Source organism: Schistocerca nitens, chromosome 3 (assembly GCF_023898315.1).
Source record: "Schistocerca nitens isolate TAMUIC-IGC-003100 chromosome 3, iqSchNite1.1, whole genome shotgun sequence".
In the NCBI taxonomy this organism is placed as follows: Eukaryota; Metazoa; Arthropoda; class Insecta; order Orthoptera; family Acrididae; genus Schistocerca; species Schistocerca nitens.
In genome coordinates this window covers 622265833-622277231 of record NC_064616.1, presented here as the reverse complement: position 1 = coordinate 622277231, position 11399 = coordinate 622265833, and the positions used below count along the sequence as shown (strand labels likewise).

At 37.8% G+C, this 11399-nt stretch overlaps 2 non-coding genes across 2 annotated transcripts; both read right to left on the bottom strand.

Moving 5' to 3' along the window:
- Positions 1-3404: 3404 nt before the first annotated feature.
- On the bottom strand, positions 3405-3479 carry Trnal-caa (transfer RNA leucine (anticodon CAA)). Its single transcript has one exon. It is a non-coding gene; the product is annotated as a tRNA-Leu (tRNA).
- A 231-nt stretch (positions 3480-3710) lies between these two features.
- Trnal-caa (transfer RNA leucine (anticodon CAA)) lies at positions 3711-3785 on the bottom strand. Its single transcript has one exon. It is a non-coding gene; the product is annotated as a tRNA-Leu (tRNA).
- Between the last annotated feature and the right edge of the window lie 7614 nt (positions 3786-11399).

Genomic DNA, 11399 nt, shown 5'->3' with positions numbered 1-11399 from the left:
TGATAGTAGCCAATGAGCAAGCGGGTTCTATGGAAGCAGCCACTGAGTACAGGAGCAGCCTGTCAGCATGCAGGTGGACACAGACGACTGGAGATAAACAAGATGCCTCGCTCAGAGGATTACAAATCGAGATGACAACTGTAGTGGCAGCAGCAGAAGGAGAGTGATTAAAGATAAGGTAATTCATAGCAAAAGCCATTTTATATTAAGTGATACATAATGAGTGACCGTAATGAACAAGACAGTGTGACGGGGGAGCATGGACAACAGGGGACTGGTCCTGTAAAAGATAGTGGTTATAAATCAGACATGAATGTAACTTTGAATGATGGGAACAAAAGTCCTATTGTAGATGGAATGATAAAAGTGTCATATACATTGCATGGTGATGTGAGCAAAATGAATGAAAACAGTACTGAAATGGATGAAATCATTTTAAACTAAGCTTCAAATAAATATGATGTTGAAGGGAAGGTGATGCCAGGTGCCCCCACTAGTGTAATATTAAAAAAATGCAATGACCTGCATAAGCTGACAAATGAAGAATGTGCAGTTATTTGGGCAGGGGCTAATGACGTAGCAAAGAATGAAGCCAACTTGGCAATTCATTCACTACATAACACCTTGTCAGAATTACAAAATACAAATGTGATTGTAGTTGGTGTACCACACAGGCATGACCTGCCTGAATGGTCTTATGTAAACCAAGAAATTCAATCCGCAAACAGAAAACTAAAAAAAATAGTGAAAGGCTTCCATAACACTTGTTTTGTCAATACTCCTAGTAACAAGGAGCTATATACAGCAATGGACAACTCCTAAATGCAACTGGTAAAGAACTAATTGGCACAAGGATTTCTGAATCAGTGGAAACAAACAGGGAAGTGTACAAAACAGCAATAGAACTTAAATGGAAGGATACTGCAGTCTCAGATAAAGAATCAGTGAGAATTGTTACTGGCACAACTCCAGCACAAATAACAGCAGAATCCTTAAAAGTGAATTCTGTATGTGTGGAGGGGACAATTACTCAAGAAATAAATATACCCAAGAGATCAGTGCAAAAGTTGGAAGAAGCAGAAAATGATGTGGCAGGAAAGAAGACACCATATAAGAAGAGAGAACTACTTGCAAAAAGAAGAATAGCAACTCAAGCTCAAGGAATGAGAATACCAAGAGGTGGAATATGGAAGTCAACCCAAAGAAAGAAACCACAACCAAGGAACCAGGATTTTTGTTGGGATCAGCAGTGGTTTCACAGAAGAAAGCAGTTAACAAAGTGAGTCATCAAGTGGATGAACAGGTATGTGACTATCATAACACAGATGATCGCAGTGCATCAAGATTAAAGACATTAACTGAACCTGCAACTTCAAGTATAGAGTAAATTGCTCTCAGAGGAATATAGACAGAGACAAATTACTTACTTTGCTACAAGTTAACATCCGTTGTATTAGAAATAAGATTTTAGAATTAGAACGTTTATGTAACACTGAGCATGTAGATGTTATATGTGTATCTGAGCACTGGTGAACCCAAGAACAAGTAAATATGTTTGTCCCCCAAGGGTATGTTGTGGGAGACATGATATGTAGAAAACAGAGAAAGAATGGTGGTTCTGGAATTTTTGTCAAAGAAGGAATAAAGTTTTCCAGAATTGATGTATCTGTGTATTCCTCAGAACTAGATGGGGAGTTTAGTTGTGTAAAGCTAATGAATGAAAATATAGTGGTAGTTGGTCTATATAGGTCATCAGAGGGTGATGTAAATATGTTTATTGAAAAATGTGAATTAATAGTTAAAAAGATATTGAAGAGTAAAACAAGAACTGCTATATGTGATGATTTCAGTATAGAAATAGTAAACACACAGAGGCCAGTTGCTAGGACATTTTTGAATATGCTAACATCATTAGACCTCTATTGTACAAATAACTGTGCCCCACGTAAGAATGCCTGCATAGACAATATTGTTATGAATTTCCATAGGGAAGATTTTACAGTCAGTCTTGCAGGAAGTGGACTTGCAGATCATGAGCCACTACTCCTTACACTCTTTATTTATTTATTTATTCTCATATTTTGAATAAAATATTCAACAAGCTTTTATTTAACTTCACATACATGTCAGTATAGTAAACTATGGCTACTTGAGCCCAACATTTTATTTTTTCTTACTTTCTTTAAAATGTTAGGCATAAACAATAAGCTTTTTTCATATTTGATAAGTTTTCCAAAACTACAGAATACTTGCAAGGAAACAACTTCTTTTCAGTGAGATAATCTATTGTGAAGTTAATTTAGTTTGGGTCCATGTTATACTTAAAGTTGGCTAACTTGTACTCAATCATTTTTCTCAAACGTTTAGTAACAGTCTGTACTTTTTGAGCAACTAGGATTGAAAATTCATATTAGAGGAATGTCTTAGCATTACAAAATAAAGAACTACAAAGATAGCTGCTTAAAAATGATTAAGCAGAATAAAAAGCAACACGTGAAAGGCACATATATATGTGGGCGACTGGGAAAATATTTTACAAAGCACTGTTAAACGTTCTTTTAGTTGAAATGTTAGGGTATCATACCTAACACGTAATGCCATAGAAACATTGAATAAATTTTTAAAAAAATGGAAAGAATTTTAAGCACTTGTATGTTCTTAAGTTGGGCTTCACAATTGCTGTAAAAATACCTTTCTTCACAAGTCTCAGAGATTTAATTTTTCCAACAATGTTTCCCAATTCATACAGCAAAATAACCTTCAATGTTGGCCATTTCCAGACCTTGGTGATAGGCTTTATGCATTTGATCAGAGCACCGTCACCTTCTATATGGTAATTACTCCAAAACCCTCATGTAAACTACATTCTACAAACATCTATCTAATTTTTTAATGAATGTATATTACGGGTAAATTGAGACCAAAGTAATATCCCATTTGAATGATATAAATGTGGTTCAATGCCACTTGAGACCAAATCAGTCAACAAAAATAATAGGCCCACTTTTGCATGTGTATTGAAAAGATTTTAGATGAATGTGTTTATAGGATTTACTTTATAAAAACAATAAACTGATTGATACTTCCTGGAGATTAAAACTGTGTGCCCGACCGAGACTCGAACTCGGGACCTTTGCCTTTCGCGGGCAAGTGCTCTACCAACTGAGCTACCGAAGCACGACTCACACCCGGTACTCACAGCTTTACTTCTGCCAGTACCTCGTCTCCTACCTTCCAAACTTTACAGAAGCTCTCCTGCGAACCTTGCGGAACTAGCACTCCTGAAAGAAAGGATATTGCGGAGACATGGCTTAGCCACAGCCTGGGGGATGTTTCCAGAATGAGATTTTCACTCTGCAGCGGAGTGTGCACTGATATGAAACTTCCTGGCAGATTAAAACTGTGTGCCCGACCGAGACTCGAACTCGGGACCTTTGCCTTTTGCGGGCAAGTGCTCTACCAACTGAGCTACCGAAGCACGACTCACACCCGGTACTCACAGCTTTACTTCTGCCAGTACCTCGTCTCCTACCTTCCAAACTTTACAGAAGCTCTCCTGCGAAACTTGCAGAACTAGCACTCCTGAAAGAAAGGATATTGCGGATACATGGCTTAGCCACAGCCTGGGGGATGTTTCCAGAATGAGATTTTCACTCTGCAGCGGAGTGTGCACTGATATGATATGAAACTTCCTGGCAGATTAAAACTGTGTGCCCGACCGAGACTCGAACTCGGGACCTTTGCCTTTTGCGGGCAAGTGCTCTACCAACTGAGCTACCGAAGCACGACTCACACCCGGTACTCACAGCTTTACTTCTGCCAGTACCTCATCTGCCAGTCAGCAACATACTATAATTTATTTACATACATCACACCACAATATTTTCAACTGATTACAATACATACATACAAATGATAACAGCAGTCCTCATTTTTTACATACATACTCATATACACTATAAAATTCTTTTTCCATTAAGTAAGGCTTTAGAAGTTTCTTGAATATCCTTTGACTCATACTGTCCTGTAGGCTCTTGGGCAAATGCTTTATCAACTATACACCTGAGTATTGAGGACCTTTTTTTAGCAGCTTTCAGTCTGTGAGGTATACTTCTGAGCTGGCCTGTATTTCTTGTGTCGTATGAATGAACATCTGCATTTCTAGTAATGTATTGCCTTTGATTAATGAAAGTATTTTTTTGTAAATGTAACTGGATGGAAAAGTCAATATTTTTACATTACAGAAGTGAGTTCTGCAAGAGTCCTAATGGCCTTTTAATGCAATACAAAAATTATTTTTGTGATATTGCTGTTAGTGTGTCCTCAAACAGTACTTCATACTGCAAGTATTGTTCAAATAGTGCATGGTACACTGTACATAGGAGTTGTTTATTAGCATAATGTGCAAGCTGTTTCATAATAAATATTATGGTCTTTAATTTCCAACAAAAACTGTCTACATGTTGTCTCCTTTGGAGCTCATTATCAACTGTAATTCTCAACATTTTTATGGAGATAACTTCTGCCAATCTTGTTTCATCCATGAATATACCTATGAGATCTTCCTTTTCTCTATTTGAGAACAACATGAACATGTTCTATTTTAGATTTATAATTAAGTCATCCTGTGTGAGTCACTGTATTGTGTTGTTTGTCAACATAAACGCACTTCTTACTGACTTCAATATTGTCTACAAATAGGTTGAACAGAAGTGGGCCATACTGAATATCCCAGATTTCAGAGCTATGTCCAGATTCTGTTGCCACATACTGCTTATTGTTACTGATGTATTATTTTATTCATTGCAGTGAATGTACATGAATGCCCTAGCTTGTAAGTTTTTCAGTTAGTGGTGTGTGGGTGATTGTGTCAAAAACTTTAGAAAAATCCACAAACATAGCACATATAGAATTTCTTTTGTCTAATGCATCTACCATACAACAGATTCTGTTATGCTTGAGATAGCTGTTTCTGTAGATTTTCCTTTTTGAATACCATGTTGTGCTGGAATCAGAATGCTATGTTCTCTAGGAATATGGTCATCCTACAATAAATGAACATCTTTAGTATTTTTGAGAAACCAGAGGTTAAAGATACTGGTCTGTTCATGTGTAGTTATTTGTTTCATCTTTGTCCCCTTCCTTATGTATTGGTACTGCACTGCTTATTTTCAATTTTTCTGGAAATACTCCTCCTCTGAATGAGATGTTTGCCATATCCAAAACAGGTTCAATTATTTCTTCATCCACAGTCTTTATTAGATAATCTGGCATTTCATCATCTCCTGCAGAATTCTCAATTACTTTTATGCATTCTGCATTTGTTACTGATTCTAGGAACACTGAGTGGGATGTTTGTCCAAGTGCTCTAGTATGCTTTGACCCCTGACGATTTCTCTCCCCTTTTAAATTTTGCACAGCACCTATAAAACAGTTGTTGAGTATATTAGTAATTTTTGTTCCATCTGTAACTGTATTGTTCTCAGTTCTCATTAACATAATCAAATTTCTATTATTTACACTTTTTTGACTACATCTTTCAGTGTTGATTACTTTTATGATTTGAATTTGCTATGGCTCTTTTTTTGAACGAGCTTTAGCTTCCCTTATTGTTTGCCTGTACTTCTTCTGACACTGTTTATTTGTTTCCATGTTCCCTATCTGTCTGAAATTTCTTCACTCTAGTCGCGAGTTCAATTACTTCTTTTGTAATACATTTTCTACTGTGATATTGATTTTTATGATAGGTCCTATTGGGGAGGATACATTAAAATGCACTGGTTATCTTTTTAGGCTGTAAAAATCATCAAAGCCATGATCTGTGCTATATCATGAATGCTTTAAAAAAGTCTTGTTCCTTTTAACTTAGGAAGTTTCGACGATCACCAAGCATATTTATGTAGTTAGCAGTGGTAGTAGTAGTAGTAGTAGTAGTAGTAATAGTAGTAGCAGCTTTATTCATCCGTAGATCTCTTTTTTACAAGGACATAGGACATGTCAAAGTATTTACAAGTGTAGATCAATTTAAAATAAGCTAATTTGTATATACATATATTTACAGACTTCGAGTTAGAGACAATCATTAGATTTACTCCTGGTATACAATACTTTTTTTTTTTACAAATAACTTATTAAATAATGTAAAGTCACAATGTTCACTCATATCTCACTATCAGTCACTGCACACGCTATACACACATTGTTTCATAACACTTCACTCACTACACACAGACTGGTGATCTCTGGGCCATTTTCTGTACCAAAGCGTCTCATTTGCTATCCTGAAAAACTGAGTCAGCATCCCCCCATAATGAATGAGATGTTGAGCTCAGAAAGAGGAAGAAGTGTTAGTATTGTGCTATGCATTGGGTAAGTATTTCTAGAAAGGAAAAAAATATAAAGTGAAGGTGTTATGTGGAATGTTGGATGTTTTATAATCATTATTATTATTATTTATTTGTATAACATTTTTTTATCAAACCCCAACTCTGCTTTAGCTAAGTAATCCTTCAATGTATAAAATGTATTGCATAACACGTACTTTTTAGCTGCCCTTTAAAATAAGTGAATTTATGCAATTTCTTTAATCTCTTTTGGTAATTTATTGTACAGTTTTATTCCTTGGTAGAAAATGCTGTTTTGAGTTTTACGTTTATTTTTTCTTGGTAAATGTAAGTTGAGTCTATCTCCTGTTGCATGGTCATGGATAGAGCTATTTGTGCAGTAATTACCAATGTTATTTTTGATGTGTACAACTCACTGGTAAATGTATTCACATGGAGCAGTTAAAATCCTCAGTGTTTTGAACAGATGTTAACAATGAGCTAGACAAGTATTTTTAGTTATTATTCTTATGGCTCTTTTCTGGAGTTTGAAAATTGTGTTTGTTCCCCAAAAAAGTATGCCATAGCTAAGAATTAAGTGTACATGTGAATAAATGTAACTAAAAGACACGGCATGTTACACACTGATGATAGGATTCTAAGGGCTTAACATGCTGATGACATTTTGTTTGCAAGTATCTTTATGTGTTCACACCACTTCAGCTGATTAGATTAGATTAGATTAATACTAGTTCCATGGATCATGAATACGATATTTTGTAATGATGTGGAACGAGTCAAATTTTCCAATACATGACATAATTAAGTTAATTTAACAACATAATTAAGTTAATATAACAACTTTTTTTGTTTTTTTTAATTCTTTTTAAATAATTTTTTTGTTTGGTTTTTCTTTTTTTCTTAATTTATATCTAAAAATTCCTCTATGGAGTAAAAGGAGTTGTCATTCAGAAATTCTTTTAATTTCTTTTTAAATACTTGTTGGTTATCTGTCAGACTTTTGATACTATTTGGTAAGTGACCAAAGACTTTGGTGGCAGTATAATTCTCCCCTTTCTGTGCGAAAGTTAGATTTAATCTTGAATAGTGAAGATCATCCTTTCTCCTAGTATTGTAGTTATGCACACTGCTATTACTTTTGAATTGGGTTTGGTTGTTAATAACAAATTTCATAAGAGAGTATATATACTGAGAAGCTACTGTGAATATCCCTAGACCCTTAAATAAATGTCTGCAGGATGATCTTGGGTGGACTCCAGCTATTATTCTGATTACACGCTTTTGTGCAATAAATACTTTATTCCTCAGTGATGAATTACCACAAAATATGATGCCATATGCAAGCAATGAGTGAAAATAGATGTAGTAAGCTAATTTACTAAGATGTTTATCACAAAAATTTGCAATGACCCTTATTGCATAAGAAGCTGAACTCAAACGTTTCAGCAGATCATCAATGTGTTTCTTCCAATTTAATCTCTCATCAATGGACAAACCTAAAAATTTGGAATATTCTACCTTAGCTATATGCTTCTGATGAAGGTCTATATTTATTAATGGCGTCATACCATTTACTGTACGGAACCGTATGTACTGTGTCTTATCAAAATTCAGTGAGAGTCCGTTTACAAGGAACCACTTAGTAATTTTCTGACAATTTCATCAGTTAATTCTTGTTTGTCAGGTGTGATTACTATACTTGTATCATCAGCAAAGAGAACTAACTTTGCCTCTTTGTGAATATAGAATGGCAAGTCATTAATATATACACTCCTGGAAATTGAAATAAGAACACCGTGAATTCATTGTCCCAGGAAGGGGAAACTTTATTGACACATTCCTGGGGTCAGATACATCACATGATCACACTGACAGAACCACAGGCACATAGACACAGGCAACAGAGCATGCACAATGTCGGCACTAGTACAGTGTATATCCACCTTTCGCAGCAATGCAGGCTGCTATTCTCCCATGGAGACGATCGTAGAGATGCTGGATGTAGTCCTGTGGAACGGCTTGCCATGCCATTTCCACCTGGCGCCTCAGTTGGACCAGCGTTCGTGCTGGACGTGCAGACCGCGTGAGACGACGCTTCATCCAGTCCCAAACATGCTCAATGGGGGACAGATCCGGAGATCTTGCTGGCCAGGGTAGTTGACTTACACCTTCTAGAGCACGTTGGGTGGCACGGGATACATGCGGACGTGCATTGTCCTGTTGGAACAGCAAGTTCCCTTGCCGGTCTAGGAATGGTAGAACGATGGGTTCGATGACGGTTTGGATGTACCGTGCACTATTCAGTGTCCCCTCGACGATCACCAGTGGTGTACGGCCAGTGTAGGAGATCGCTCCCCACACCATGATGCCGGGTGTTGGCCCTGTGTGCCTCGGTCGTATGCAGTCCTGATTGTGGCGCTCACCTGCACGGCGCCAAACACGCATACGACCATCATTGGCACCAAAGCAGAAGCGACTCTCATCGCTGAAGACCACACGCCTCCATTCGTCCCTCCATTCACGCCTGTCGCGACACCACTGGAGGCGGGCTGCACGATGTTGGGTCGTGAGCGGAAGACGGCCTAACGGTGTGCGGGACCGTAGCCCAGCTTCAAAGGAGACGGTTGCGAATGGTCCTCGCCGATACCGCAGGAGCAACAGTGTCCCTAATTTGCTGGGAAGTGGCGGTGCGGTCCCCTACGGCACTGCGTAGGATCCTACGGTCTTGGCGTGCATCCGTGCGTCGCTGCGGTCCGGTCCCAGGTCGACGGGCACGTGCACCTTCCGCCGACCACTGGCGACAACATCGATGTACTGTGGAGACCTCACGCCCCACGTGTTGAGCAATTCGGCGGTACGTCCACCCGGCCTCCCGCATGCCCACTATACGCCCTCGCTCAAAGTCCGTCAACTGCACATACGGTTCACGTCCACGCTGTCGCGGCATGCTACCAGTGTTAAAGACTGCGATGGAGCTCCGTATGCCACGGCAAACTGGCTGACACTGACGGCGGCGGTGCACAAATGCTGCACAGCTAGCGCCATTAGACGGCCAACACCGCGGTTCCTGGTGTGTCCGCTGTGCCGTGCATGTGATCATTGCTTGTACAGCCCTCTCGCAGTGTCCGGAGCAAGTATGGTGGGTCTGACACACCGGTGTCAATGTGTTCTTTTTTCCATTTCCAGGAGTGTATTAAGAACAACAAAGGACCGAAGACCGACCCTTGTGGAAACCCATTCTTGATAGTTCCCCAGTTTGAGGAATGTGATGATCTTTACATATTATGAGAACTGCTTATTTCAACTTTCTGCACTCTTCCAGTTAGGTACAAATTAAACCATTTGTGCACTTTCCCACTCATGCCACAATACTTGAGTTTGTCCAGCAGAATTTCATGATTTACACAATCAAAAGCCTTTGAGAGGTCACAAAAAATCCCAATGGGTGGTGTTCGGTTATTCAGATCATTCAAAATTTGATTGGTGAAAGCATATATGGAAACCAAACTGACATTTTGTTAGTACTTCATTTTTACAGATATGCGAAGCTACTCTTGAGTACATTACTTTCTCAAAAATTTTGGATAAAGCTGTTTGAAGGGAGATTCATCAGATCTATCCCCTTTTTTATGCAAAGGTATAACAATAGCATATTTTAGTCTATCAGAGAAAATGCCCTGTTCCAGAGAGCTATTACACAGGTGGCTGAGAACCTTACTTATCTGTTGAGAACAAGCTTTTAGTATTTTGCTGGAAATGCCATAAATTCCATGTGAGTTTTTGCTTTTAAGCAAGTTTATTATTTTCCTAATTTCAGAGGGAGAAGTGGGTGAGATTTCAATTGTATCAAATTGCATAGGTATGGCCTCTTCCATTAACAGCCTATCATCTTCTAATGAACACCTGGATCCTATTATATCCACAACATTTATAAAATGATTATTAAAAATATTTTCAACTTCTGACTTTTTGTTCGAAAAGTTTTCATTCAATTTGATGGTAATACTGTCTTCCTGTGCTCTTGGTTGATCTGTTTCTCTTTTAATAATATTCCAAATTGTTTTAATTTATTATCAGAGTTGCTGATTTCAGACATGATACACATACTTCTGGATTTTTTAAATAACTTTTCTTAATATAGCACAGTAGTTTTTATAATGTTTGATAGTTTCTGGGTCACTACTCTTTCTTGCTGTCAGATACATTTCCCTTTTCCGGTTACAAGTTTTTTTTAATACCCTTAGTAAGCCATGGTTTGTTACATGGTTTCTTACGAGTATATTTAACTACTTTCTTGGGGAAGCAGTTTTCAAATGCATTTACAAAAGTGTCATGAAATAAATTATATTTTAAATTGGCATCAGGTTCATGGTACACCTCATCCCAGTCTAACTGCTGTAGGCTTTCCCTGAAATTTGCAATTGTTAAATTGTTGACTTAATGTACTACTTTGGAGGACTGTTTAGTACTGCTGAATGGAGCTATGTCAGATATTGTAACTAGGTGTGCACCATGATCAGAAAGACCATTCTCAACAGGCTGAGCATTTATCTGGTTAAACTTATCTTGGTCTATAAAGAAGTTATCTGTCAGTGAGCTGCTATCCTTTACCACCCGAGTAGGAAAATCAATAACAGGTGTCAAATTGAAAGAACCGAGTAATACTTCAATGTCATTTTTCCTATTACCCTCTTTCAGAGAATCTACATTGAAGTCCCCACAAACAATAATTTGCTTCCCCCTGTCTGACAGATAGCACAACAAGGAGTCCAAAATTTTCAGAAATAGATGAAAATTTCCCGATGGGGACCTATATACAGTTACAATTATAAATGTGCCTTTATTTAATTTAAGCTCACAGGCACATGCTTCTATATGTTTCTCTACAAAAAACTTTTTTGTTTCTATACTTTTTGCACAATGATAACTTTTGACATATATGGCAACTCCTCCTTTCTCCATATTTTCTGTAATTACATGTGCAGAGAGCTTCTATCCACTTACATTTACCTTATCCATATCAGTAACAATGTGATGCTCAGACAGGCATAGTAT